Consider the following 14,195-nt stretch of genomic DNA (forward strand, 5'->3'; position numbering starts at 1 on the left):
AAAAAAAAAAAGACGTTGTGGGTGTTTACCTCTCACTCCAGCAGTGTTTTTTTTTTCCAGACAAAAAAAAAAAAAAGACTTTCAGCGAGAAATCAGCGGCTTAGTTGTCTGTGGTTATGATGGCATTTCTGTACTTTTTTCCCGAAGGAATGACTTTGTTTGCTTTACTTCCTCCATCGTATTCGGCAACGAAAACAAGAGTTTGTCTCCATGTTCTGTCCATCACTGTCCGCCAGCCGCCAGACAGACAGACAGACAGACAGGCAGACAGACAGACAGACAGGCAGAAAAAGAGACAGACCTGGGTCCGCCGGAGCAGAAAGCGGTCTTCTCAACTCGACCGGGGTCTGTCGTGAGCTGTATTCCAGAGAAAAGCAGTTCTTTTACTTGAAAGGTGTCTCACTGTATTCTACCGAAAGGATTTCTTCAGATTTCTGCTAGTTTGGTCTCGGTGAAGAAAGGGTCAAGGGTCAAGGGACTTGCTGGGCTCAGCTGAGGCGTATGTTACGGTTTTAACGTATTGTTGTACATAGCAGATGATTTAATGACGAGATTTATGCAAAGTGCTGCGGGAAGGATACTCAGCTTGACGTTGCTCCGCTCTTCCCCCCCCCTTCCCCTCCGCTGATTTTCTTTCCCTTACTGTGTAAACGGGAGTTTCCCTTGAACTTCCCGGCCCCCTCTCATGCGCGCACATATCTGTATGTATCGTCCGCATCATCTTTTTGCATATAATATTAATACGGAGGGGGTAAAAAAAAAAAAAAAACACACAGCAGGTAAAATTTTACAAAGGAGCGTCGGATTGCGGGAAGGCTCTCGTCAAGCTGCCGCGACGACATTCTTTACGTTCGAAAAAAAAAATCTAATATATTGTAGCCATATTAGTCGAAATAGTGGTGTTTTTTGGGGGGTTTATTTGTTTGTTTCGAGTACGAGGAATGTCACAGCCGAAATTCTATTCAGCCTCATTTTTTTCTGAGGAGTATTTTGGGGATCTGGGAGAAAATGCTGTATGTCACCTCTCCATCGTTTCGGTGGATCTAAGGGAGATTATAGCCATATATGAACTTCACCAAGTGGAAGTAGGTACAGCCGAGACAAACAAGTGTGACTGCGAACGGTGGCAGATGATACCAAACAAGAGTATTTTGGACGAGGCCGGGCGTAGATAGCAATGTAGAGATATAGTCTATAGAGTATAGTGTAACTTGAAACGAGCACTTTCATGAGGAGCCAGCACCGCGGCAGAGAGCAGCCAAATGCAGCTGTTTTAGATCATCAAATGTGCAGATGATTTATATCCAGAAACAATTATAAAAATGACAATAAAATAATAAAAATATTTCCAGTAAAAAATAAAAAAAGACAGCAAAATATATAGTATTAAAGATCCCATGTAGATTAGGTTATGGCGAAACCGGGTCGAGCTTTAGCGTAGGAACTTCAGGCAATTGGAGTTGACATCTTATACATACAGTGATACAAAGTGGAGTTTTGGGGGCCTCACTTCTAAAACAGTTTTTTTTTTTTTTTTTTTTTTTCCTTTTTTTAAATGGCATTGTACGTAGATTTACATGTATTGAGAATCTTCAAAGAAACAAAGTGGACAACTCAGCTGGTCGGTCAAACGTTTCTAAAGGTCGGGGGGTGGGGGGGATGGGCTGAAACGGATCACTTTGTACTTGTGTATTTTTTGAATTTTGAATATCTCGAAAAGGAATCAAAAGCAATGTAGACCGCTTACTTGCCGGCTTTGACAACACATTTAATAGTCGCATTGTGTCAGACATGAACGTTAGAAGTGAGAAGAAGCACAGATTTTTATTTATCTATTTATTTTTTGGGTTGGGGGCGTTGACGGCCTTTTCAAACTGCTCCTCAGACGCAGGCCAGTGCAAGGACGACGTTCACTGTGTAAGGTTTCCAGGCCAAATGACGCAAAGGTGAGATTAGACAGTAACTGCAGCGTCACGTGACTCGGTGCTATTGGTGCTTTCGACTGGTCTCATCACGACGGACCTGCAGTAAGCCGTCACACTTCTACCCCATCGCTCAGTGTATAAAGCCATGCGTGGTGGTCGAGACACTCATTTTGTTTACCTTCCCGTCGGAGAGAGGGCCGGGGGCTGGGCGGGATTCCTCGAGCAGCAAGCAGCAGTGTTGAGAAGGAGACGTGATGCTATTGCTCTCATTTGATGTGCAATGTTTGTGCTTTACACGGGTAGCGGCGAGACGCTTTTTATTGGCGACGGACTCCAGGGGGGCGGGGACGGACGGGCTGTCAGTAGTAGTTTCTTTACTGCCGTTTGAGCCGCTTCATCAAAGGTGGCGCCGATGATGTCACGCTGTCGTCACTCGGTGGTGGATGAGGTCGCCGTGTCGACAACAGTGGATGCTATTGGATGTAGTTATGCAGAAAACTTTTTGGTGACTTTAAAACAATAAAGAAAAATGACAATTCGCGAGTGCTTGCGTTGTGCTTCCGTTATCCTCTTGGGGAGGGGTTTTAAATGGGTGAAACCACAGAGTGGGGGGGGGGGGGGGGGGGGGGGCGGGGGGGGGCCAAAAGACACACCCAGTGTTATAACGCAACATGAAAAACAATAATAGAACATATTTAAATTTTCACTTTTTTTTTTTTTTTTTTAAATAAACGTAATACTTTAATGAGAAATGAGCGTGATAACTCCCACTGTGTCGATACGGGATATAAGAGGTGACTGAGTGATAAAAATTGACACAAAATCAGAGTCAAAGAACTTTTCAACACACCCTCCCTCGTTCATTTATAAACATTAATTTTCTTTTGGACATTAAGACAGTCGTGAGGAACTTCTCATTAGTCAATAGCACATGATACAGAGTAAAAACGTCATTTATTGCAAGAAAACCTACAAAACAAAGCGACAGACCAACAGGGAGCAAGAACACAGTCCACCTTGTATTTATCACCACGCCATTGTGTTACCAATGTGTTATGTTATGCAATAATTACAATATTCTCCTTTGAATTGCAAGTTAGAAAAAAAAAAGGCCTCAAAATTGTAAGAGGCGTGAATAGCTTTTTGACCACAAGAGGGCAGCATCCACATGCAGTGCACATCTTTCTCACGCTCTGCCGCCATCACTGTTTGACCGCGCTTTGTACAACGACCCTTTAACAAGTGGACCTGCAGCCCCGTTGACATTTTATTTGCTATTATTCCATATTCATTTGCTGATACACGAGTAACAATACATATAAAACGTGGGTAGAATGATTTCTGCCAAGGAAACGCTTGCCCTATATTAATGGTGCAGACTCCTTGTATAAATGTCTCCTTGACGAAATATCACAGGAGAAGACCGGGAGCAAAAAAAGAAAGAAAAGAAATGTTGAGTGAGTGTTGTTGAGAATATAATCAGGAATGTTGAACGTGCTGATACAGTGTGTTGATATTCAGTCTAACATAAAACAACCTTGAGTGTGATATTGCTTTAGTACAACAGTTGCCAAGGCACAGTTACCAGCATTACCCTCTGTAGCGAACTATGTGCTTCATATGTCAGCAAGGCCCTGCCTTCGAAATCCCTTTTTTCACATAATTGCAAATCATCCAGCGTAAAGGTATAGTTCAACATTTTGGTGAATTCGGCAATTGCAATAATTGCTACAGCCATGCGAGTGAGTACAACTCCAATCGCTCATTCTTCTTGTCCATTGAGCAGCACTTTAAATGGAAAACAATCAGCGACAAGCTTCTGCATACGGAGCTCCTGTTTGTGGCTTCAAGTGTTTCCCTTCAAACAAAATCATTCTGGATTTTACAAATAATTCAATCAGCTGTGAAGAGGTAAAAATTAATCCGAGCAAGATTACGTTTATCTTTGCCAGATGTGTTCTGGGCTCGGGGAGATGGGGAGCAGGGGGGGCTCGCTTGGACCTTGAAAACAGAAGGAGGGGATGATGTAAAGGGTCTTAGAGAGCTCCGACGGGCTCTGTGCAAACACCCGAGCAGCCTGTTTTCTGCTTACTCAGGTGCCTTGTGTTTGTGATAGTCTTCAACTTGCCTCGGCTTTGGCCAGATTGTCTGTCTGTGCTAATACCCCCGTGCTCTCATGCTGCAGCTTGATGTTACACTCAGCTAAAACCTGCCAATTTTCTCCCAGAACAGCATCTTCCAGCCTGCAGTGAGCTTGTGTGTGTGTGTGTGTGTGTGCGTGTGTGTGTGTCCTGCTGGACAATGCTTTCTCAGCTCCGTGGTATTCTGCCTTGGTCCGTGTGGTAGCGCAGATTTAATGAACGCACATTGTGTGTGGTTTTGTGTGTGTGCTGAAATTTCTCTAGCCAGTAATTAATGGCTAATCTCTCTAAGTCAAACAAATGGGAATTAAAAGAGCGGGCTACTCAAATGGAGATCAGGGCCTGATTTCAGGGCTTACACTGCTCAGAGGAATTGCACAAAAGGCACGCACGCACGCACACACACACACACACACACACACACACAAAATAAACCCACACTTGGGGGCCAACAAGAACACCCCCCCCCCAGCCCCCACTCCCGCCTTTCTTTATAAATCAAGCCCATGTCGAGTCTAGCTTTCATTTTCCCGTGCGCTGGCTTTCTAGCACTTATCAATGACAGACGGCCTCCTACCCCCAGAAGCAGCCATTGTCTAATAAGAAGAAGAGAGACAAATAGAGAGAAAAAAGGGGAGGAAGGGGGATGCGGGTAGAGAGAGATATAGGATGTGAGAGACTGGGGGAGAGAGAGGACTGTTTAGCCAGCGTTAATTAAGTTTGAACAGGCTCTCTGGGGAGCCATTATGAAAGTCTTATCTGCTTATAAGAAAAAGGAGACACTGTAATTACAGTTCTATATTGAGGAGAGGAGAGGAGAGGGGGAATGATTAAAATGTGACGCCGTAGCGGGGAGAGCGTTTTCGCTAGCTTAGCGGATAATGACGTCAGCTGGCGCACTTGCGGCGTCATTGGACACCTGCGGCTTTAGTCCCTGAACGTGAATGTGAATGTGCGTCCCTTGAAATACAGGATTGTGCCGTATTTGACAATGGAACGGCGCATTCCGTTTTGACTCGACACGGGACGGAGTCTGTCCTGTATCTCTACGTTGTCTTGAACGTCAGTTTTTATTTTCCACGCAAACTCACGTTCGTTTCCTTGGAGTTTGCGCTCAAAACCGTAATCCGCTGCAGGCAACACCGTTGCGCAACCCATTCACAAGGAGGATGCTACTGTTTCTCTCCCGTTGCGGTTTCCTTTTCCCTTCATCGCTGGACCGACGTGTACAAAAACCCGCTGAAAGACGTCCGTCATCTTTATGTGTCACTTAAATCATCTTCAGACGTCGCACGCAAGGAGCACCTGGAGCGCAGAGGCCATCACATCTTCACGCCTCGTGTTACTTTACAGTGGAAGAGGCCCGGCTCCAGGTGGTGACTCACATCACCAGTGACAACATCCAGTTTTTTTTCAGATTAGATCAGTTAGCCCCTAACCTCAACCAAAGCACTCTGATACGTCTTTTTTTTTTTTTTTTTTTTAAAGTGACAACATGATATGGTAACTAAATAAGAGAGTAAACTTGTACAGTTTTTATAATATCACATTATTTTCTAAACAGGCGCACTGCATGACTGACCTTCATCCGACCTGGTACAACCACCCCAACATTAGTCGCCGGGCAATACTTTTATTCTGCTGTAACTCATAGATCCTAGATTTATAACAAGAGAGGACACAAAATGAATGCCGTCTCCGTCCCGGTCTGCTGTTTTAGTGTTTCCCTCTTTTATTTTAATAGTCTCGTCTCCCCTTGTGTTCCCTGAAATTTACTTCCTGTTGACGTTTTCCCTCTTTATTTGGTGGCATGAGTTTCACCTGCGCATCGTTGTCGGTCCTGCCCTTGATTGTTCTGACCTGCGGTCCCCTGCCCTCTTGTATAAATAGTCCTTGTCTCACTTTGTTTGTGTCGGGTCGTCTGCTTCCCACAGCCTGTGTAAAAGTCGGGTGCGTGGTCTGGTTTTGTGAGGATTTTTGTTTTTGCAACCCCTACGAGGACACTTTGTGTGAAGTTCTGTTTTGAAATAAACATTTCATTTTTTTTCCAACTGCAACCCGATCTTCGTCTGCACTCTGGCCCTGCCTTCACTACCTCCCCGTGACCGTCCTCCGTCACAATGGAAACTCCCCGAAGCAATTTCTCACTTTAAACGTGTCCTTCGTTATCCTCCGATTGTCTTCACGTGCCCGTCCTCTGAGCCTTGGTGAGCTGCTCTGGAAACAGTCTGATGGTCAGAGTCTCACACACACACACAGAAAGTGCTGTATAAACTCAAAACCCTTGACTTGGCCACCAGCCTTGAGGGTGATACTGTCCTGCTACAATGATCCAGCCACTAAAACCGGGCTCCTCCTGTTTCTCCCATGGGTGACTCTGTCAGGCCCTGTCAGCTGGCCTACTTCTCACGTCTGAAGTGCATGTAGACCTTGTTGGCAACCCAGTTGTGTATGTCTTGCTTTTTCTACACACAACCAGGGAGTTCAGTGCAGTTGTTGCAGTGGGTAAATGGAAATCTGTCCTTAGTTTCATTAGCTTGACAATGCTACATATTGCTATTTTGATTCTATCTTCTTCAAAGTCCTCCTACTCAGTGGGAACAAAGGACCTTTTGTGGCGAGTACTGCACTACAAGGTCAACATTAAAAAAAACAAACGGAGCAAAACTTCTATAATAACATTGACGCATTTGGCTAATATCTAAAATGCTGCGTACTGAAGCACAGCAGGGCCTGGAAATATCTATTAATCCTCTCTTTTGTTCAGGCCTGTGGCCCCATCGAAAAGAGACCAAAAACCCATCACCAGTAGATGGCACTGTGGGACTCACAGACTCACGGAGTCCTCAGGAAAGTCAAAATAATGTCAAAGCCAGATTATGTCACACTCTTTCATGCATTTTTGCGTGAGCGGGCATTTCTGGTCCATGCGTGAGCGGGCATTTCTGGTTCATGCGTGAGCGGTAAACGGAGACGCGCAGCTCCAAGACGTCCGAATCTTAGCGATTTTTTCGATTTTGTCAACTGCAAAGCGTACAGCGTGTAACACGCTGGCTGAAGATAGTGGACTCTCCCCTCTCCTAAACAACACCCAACACTGGACGATGTTGTAATTACTTCCACAGTGTCAACACGGGCCCCCTGACTGGCAGCATGTTACTGCCACTCTGTCCCCTTCTCTGACAGCACAGTGTAAAGCAGATATATTTTCTTATAAAACCCCTGAGGGCTGCATCCATTTACCACTCCCCTTCCCTGGCAACACACATACACACACACACACACACACACCAACTTTTCAATTGTCACCCCTCTATTACTGCACGCATCTCATCTATCAATCACCCTCTCCAGCACTTCTTTTTCTCCTATTTTCGCAGAGCCGTGTCTTCAGCTGGAGGCTGACTGCTGCTGCTGCTGCACTCCGCCGGCTGCACAGCGAGGTACGTGCGATCCTGCAAGTTGGTGCTAATTTATTACCTCTCATTGTCAACCAGCGTGCACACAATCCATGTGGTTGCACAACTGATACCTATTCAAGGACGGTCGACGTGTCTGAAGTATCAGTGAGATATCACGCCATCGATCGCGATGGTGCTGATGACTCGAAGTCAAAGTTTCAGAACCTTGCAGCCGTTGGGTCCAGTATGAAGCTGTCAATCATTTTCCTCCTTGAATGTGATTTGGTGCCAACTGGCATCCTCATCTATCCGGGGTTGTTTTTTTTGTTTTTGTTTTTTTTAATGCTTTCTATTTTCAAGTCCATTCCTGTGGAACTGTTGCACTCCATCAAGTGACTTGACGCCGACTCCTATCTCAATATTTTCAAAATGTATTTCAAATTTGGCCAATGTTTCACACCATTATTTAGCACATAAATCTCAATAAAATGCACATATGATCTTCACTCAAAGACCAGATTGACCTCAAGTGGCAGTGAGCGGCATATTGTGAGCTACCAGAGACCTAAACATACAAAATACAAATAAGTATATCTATTTTTTTTACCGTTTATATGATAATACAGTTATTCTCTGTAGTCGCAGGTGATTTTTTTCTCACTTTGATTTTCCACGAGCGGTTTATTCCGTTGTCGTCTCGTTGTTGTGTGGCGTGTATAGGAAACAGTGGACAAACTTGTTCAAGCTCACGTCGCACACTTTTAGCAGACTCATTAAAACTTTGTCGACTAATCTCTTATAATTGCCTTTTGTTTTTGTATCCTCCCTTCTTAGTTTCCTACTCTTGTGAATGTGAGCTTATTGAGGTTTTTATAAGCCCTGGATATAAAGTGTCGCTTTACTAGCCTCTATAAAGGCGATGTAATGTATAAGTGTGACTCTGCATGGATTCTGAAGCCATGGTGTTATATCGACGGTAATATGAGGTTTATTAATTCAGGTAGGACAAAGTCGGACATGGGCGTGAAATGCTACGGCTGCCACTGTGACCTACGATAACTACAAGGCGTTAGCTCGGCTGGTCTCGTCTGCTGACACACACAGGCCAGGTTTATATTCAATGCTGCAACCTGCCACGCCGGTACGATCAAAATTTACGACACTTTAAATGAGCCCCAATGACATCCATCTTTATGGACACGCAATGGTTTACACAGGCGCGCTTACGAGCACAAAACAGCACATGATAGAGGGGTTTGCCATTAATCAAAGACTGACGCCCTCGGTGAATTCCGTTATATGGTCAATTCAAGGAGAAGTCGGCCAGATTATTAATGCACTTGATAGGATTTTTAGGGAACATTTATATTCATTAGACATGCAGTCATTTTCAGGGTCACATATTTTACTACAGTGGGACGGCGTGGCGGGGCTGTTTAGGAGGTCGCCGCAACACTAACGCACACTGCCATTCACACACCCACGTTTTGACCCGCTGGAGTTCAGACGGGGGGGGGGGGGGGGGGGGGGGGGAGAATAACAAAGCCATCAAGAGCCACCGGCCCCGTAAAGTACGCCCCGCTGAGGGAACGGCAACCAATCAATATTATCAGGGCTTTTGCAATTTAAACTTTTCATTACTTTGCGAACATCATTTTCATCTTTACAAGTATGTGTGAGGCGGGCAAGGTCTAAATTGGATTTTGGTTCTGTGGCTTGCTTTGGCTGTGTCGATTAGCTTGTATATTGATGGGGGTGGGTTGGGGGGGCTGCTGGTGCTGCTAACGTGAGGGCTTTTTTTTTTTTCGTTTGGTCGTTATTTGTCAATGAATGAAACAGCCGAGCACATTTTACTGCTTACGGAAGACACTGAACCATGATAATCCCAAACAAAGGCATAAATTGAAACTAATAGAGAATACTCGCAGTCAGGCAAAGTGGACTGCACAGTGTTCCGCTCCCGCTGAGACTTCCCATACAGTTCACACAAAGTTGAAGTTTACACAGGCTCATGTTCTTTGTCAGTGGAGCAGCTGCAGATTATATTTTGGTATAACAGATAAGACTGTGAGTCCCCGAGGGGCAGAAATGGAGTTAGTGTGTGATTGAGTCACAGTCCTCCACTGAAATTTTAACATATTTCTCTGTCTATATAATACCCCCTGCCCCCATTCAATTCACAACTTTAAATTTGTTCTGATGAACAAATAGTGACACATGATTTCAAGTTGTTTCCATCTATTGAAAGATCAAGTTTGTCAGAAATGTTTTTGTCCCCATGATTCCCAGAAGGCTGAAATCAAATTCACAACGCCTCCGGCAAAGAAGACATGCTGAAAAAACCCCAGTTCAGCCCGGCTCAGTTTTGCTTCTTATTCATTTTCCCGTGCATCCATGATTAAAACATTACAATATTCCTTCATTGTCTTTTGTACTCTGACTGAAAATAACAAAACGAATGTAGACAAAAACCTAAAGGCTTTTTTGCGACCCCTTTCTTATTTATGACACGTTCAGTCAACCTAAATTTCATTTCAATCAGTCACGTCGAAAAAAGTTAGATTATATTTTTGAGAGAACGGGGGAGAGAGAGACAGAGAGAGAGGGAGAGAGTGAGAGAGAGAGAGAGAGAGAGAGAGAGAGAGAGAGAGAGAGACAGAGCTAGAGCTGCTTCTCATGCAAACTAAGAAAAAAATGATCCAAATACATGAATTGGTATGAGGTTCACATTGCTCAGTTCTTTCACATCTTTCTAATGTTTTGATTTTGAGACCAATTTAAAACACCCATACTTTTGCTTTCTTTCAATGTACTGTCACATTTATCCTCTAAAACACTGGCACATATACTCTCAAAAATATGTTTTCCCTTTTGTGGGTATGTAGTCATGTTGAACAACCCTTGGATACAATCTGAAAGTGGTTTACGATGTGCTCCAAACATAAAATGAAGTGTTCTAAACACAACCAGATCCACAAACTGTAAAGCTTGAGAGTCCACCACCAACAAAAGTGTGCGTTGTCAAGCTACCAGTCTTATCATTAGTATTAGTATTTTTTTTTTTTTGCAATTCAAAAATACAATGTGTGGTAGATATAAAAGCAATCTAGACGTACGACTCAGCCAAGCACAGTCTTCCTGCATGGAAGAATGAAGACACAGTCACCAGCAGTTGTAGCAATGGGTGATCATCCAAATGGAAGATGGAACACAGCCCACGAAAAAAGGGTCACGGATAAAGGAGAAGAGAAACTTCACATTTGACCTGCTGCTCTGACCCCAGCTTTGCCATTGAAGTGGCTGGCGGAGGGAAAAACTCCCTCTTGCCTGTCTTCTGTTTGTGACCAGAATGCTAATGTTTTCCACAATCTCAACCTTTAAGACTCTCTAATGATTTCCTGCTCAGGGCTTAATTATTGAGCAACAGGAAGGGGAACATTTGCTGCTAATGGCTTACTTGCATTGCCTTGTAATGCGAGGATGATACACTTCATTGACTGGCCAAGGTGGCATAAAAAAAGAAAGAAAAACTTTTTGAGGGTTCAATAACGAAGTCTGATTGCACATATTAAAGGAGCCCTATTAGAAAAAGTGACCTTTTCAATTTCTTGCCATGCAAATGAACACACCATTTATTAAAAATGACGGCTTATGCATTTCATGGTTGGCTGGCTTTTACCCAAATTATTTACCCAAAGACTTAAGAAGAGAAAAACATAGAAGTAGAGGAGCTTATGAATGCTTTGAGTGGATTTCCCCCCGCCCCTGCATATGGAACTGGGAAAGGGCCTATTGAAAACATTTGTTACTCTGCTATTAGATAACAGTTACATCTATTTCCATAAATGTCCTAGTGCACGACCTGTATATCAGGTGGATCTAGAAAATTACAAAGTTTCACTCATCTGTCTTGCCATTTCCCATTACAAAGTGTTGTCAAGCAATTTTAGGATTGCATTGAATTTCATCAGCAATCAGTTTCTCTCTGGCTGTATCAAAACTACAAATCAGGAAGCAACCACTTCCTGGAAAGCAGGAAGTGACAGCCGGCCTAGCTAATGCTAAAATATTAGCATGTATGCTGTCATAGAGGCCTTTCTTACATTTATTTTGAAAGAAGAGCAAAGAACAACACTGGAGGCTTTTCACTATGTTTTCAATTCACTCCAAGCAGAGTTTACTTAATGTGGTGCATCAGGGCTCACACTACGTTGATAATGTGTCACCCCTCAAACTAATGATAGCCCCATAGCTAGTGTCACCTGGTTTCACAGGCAGTAAAAACTCTGATTGGTTTGTTTAAATGGGATACGATACGAGTTTGTTGAATTCCCATTAAAGCTGAAGCTTCTTTTCCAAACGCTTTTTTAGAGGCTTTTATGCAGGAAGACACACAAGAAACTCCAAAAGGTCAGAGGTCAGATTTTTGGTCCTTTTTCAGTTCCTCCTTTCTAATGAAGTAAAATAAAATAAAATAAAATCAGTCAATCAACTGTGTCTGATGTCTGTCAGCAGAAATGTCTTCCAAAGCAGAAACAACAGCCTTTGGTCTGAGTTATTTTTTTCTATTCTGTATTTCTGGCTCCCCGTGTCTCTGTGAGCTGTGGGGGTGAATGAGGCTCCATGTTTGTTTCCACAACTCAAAGCTAATAATGCCGCGCAAGGATAAACATCCACGACTGCCAGAACATAGCGGAGGTTGGGGGGAGGGGGAGAAAGGAAAAACACCAGAGCACTTAATGAGGGATTTATAACAGAGCGTAGTGGCTTCGTGGCACTCGTGTGTTTGCGTGAGCTCTCGCATGCACGAAAACACACACAAGGCAGCCAAACGTGTTGGGAGAGGAAACTCGGCTCCATAATTGCAGGAAGGGGGTAAATAGATTCCTCTGGAGAGGGCGAAGTGAATTACATCCAAGTGCCGCGGCTTCCCCTCTAAATCACATGAACTGGCCTCCCTCTGCTCTTTCTGCTCTCCGGCTCCGAGCCGCGGCAGCGACCAGTAGCTCAACCTTTAACTTCTACGCCTATTTTCTGCTCTCGGCTGCACACATAATCGAATCATCTCTCCCAGTGAGAACCTATCGATGTTATCGCCGCATTGATTCATGGCTGTTTTCGGGGGCAGAGGAGCGGCAGCGCGGCGGAGAGCCAGTGAATGGGAGACAGCGTATTGGAGGCAATTATGACGGTTAATACAAGTAAACAAAGAAAAAAGGTGACGGGCACCAAGGGGATATTGGTAGATGATGAGAAACCATTGCAGAATTTACATGGATACCAAACAAAGCACTAAGAGCTCTGGATCAGTGTTTTTTTTAATGGAGGCTTTCAGCAGGACAGACGCCAGGTACAAGTGTGTCCCGCCTATAATGAAAAATACAAAGGTTTCAATTCGACATCAACAAAAAAAACAAAAAAACATTTCTTTTATCAACATTTAAATATTGTGATAAAACCCCCCTGAGGCAAACAGAAAACAATTTTGTGAATTTCTACAATGCGGTTGTCGTGTGTGTAGTGTGTGTAGCGTATGTGTGTTACCATTTCAAAAAAATAAATGAATTGATAGATGTAGTAGCTAGATATAGTAATGTAGAAAAGATTCACCAAATGTTCACTGATGGTTTACTAATGCTCAAAGTGTACACAGACACAGATTTAAAGTGAAATTGTGTCTGGAAGATGATTGACTTGTGCCTAATTAACCTCAATTATCATAATTATTATAATTTTTATTCCACCGTGAGCCTGTTGAGGAGTTTGTTTTGTGCTTGTTTTTGTTCCTACTCTGCATGATGAATAAATTAGAAAAGAAAATGAATATTGCTTCAGTTGAGTTTGAGTTGTTGACAGAAAACAGAGATGCTAATCAGGGGACAAACAATTTATTATTACTGTTGTTAAATCCTTGTTAGCGAAGCTGTTTGCTGAATCTGCTGTACGGACAGAAAAGACGTTTAGGATTTTAAGGGAAAGTGACAGTTTTTCCCTCCTAGCATACGAACTGTCGACAAAGAAATAGACATGTTGAGTTGTTGGGTGACCGGGACATTCACATCCTGCCCTGGGCGTCATGCGTTTCTTGATAAAACGTGATAAAATAATAATAATAATAAAAAAAAAACTTTTTTTCTATCCATACCAACCAGGTAAAGTGTCCTACTTTTCTGTAATCAAAATATAGTCAAAAATAGCTAATAGATTGGGAATTGATCATCTGAAAATTTCCTGGAAATCACTGCCGCTCAAAGTGCTCCGGCGATTCACATAATCCAAAACATTTGGCCAAATGCTCTGAAGAGGACATGGGTCTGGTGTCCACGTGTTGCACAAAGGCTCCTAAAAGCTCCTCACAACTGCAGAGAGCAGGTTTCACAACAGAGCGCTATACCTCATGGCTGTTAAAGTGACACAAATGAAATGAATTCAAACAGTTGCGTGTTGATTGGAGCAATAAAACCTAATGTTGTAAACTTCTCAGGTCTGTGCAGGAGTTAATCCGGGGTTGTTCGCTTTCATTGGTATCTAGTTGAAATACATCATTTTTTTTTTCACAAGAGATTTCATTGCACAGATTAAAAGAAAAATGAGACTCAGACATTAATGCATTTTGTGGGTTTTCATGTTAAGAGCAGTACGCAGTGGTTAAGAGATTCATCTTGGCAGAGCAAAGAGACACATTTTCCATACAACAGGTGTGGGGAAAGTCTCTGAGGGTGGATCAA

This window comes from Nelusetta ayraudi, unplaced genomic scaffold (assembly GCF_046127955.1).
Source record: "Nelusetta ayraudi isolate G7.1 ecotype Tasmania unplaced genomic scaffold, CSIRO-AGI_Nayr_v1 ptg000071l, whole genome shotgun sequence".
Taxonomy (NCBI): Eukaryota; Metazoa; Chordata; class Actinopteri; order Tetraodontiformes; family Monacanthidae; genus Nelusetta; species Nelusetta ayraudi.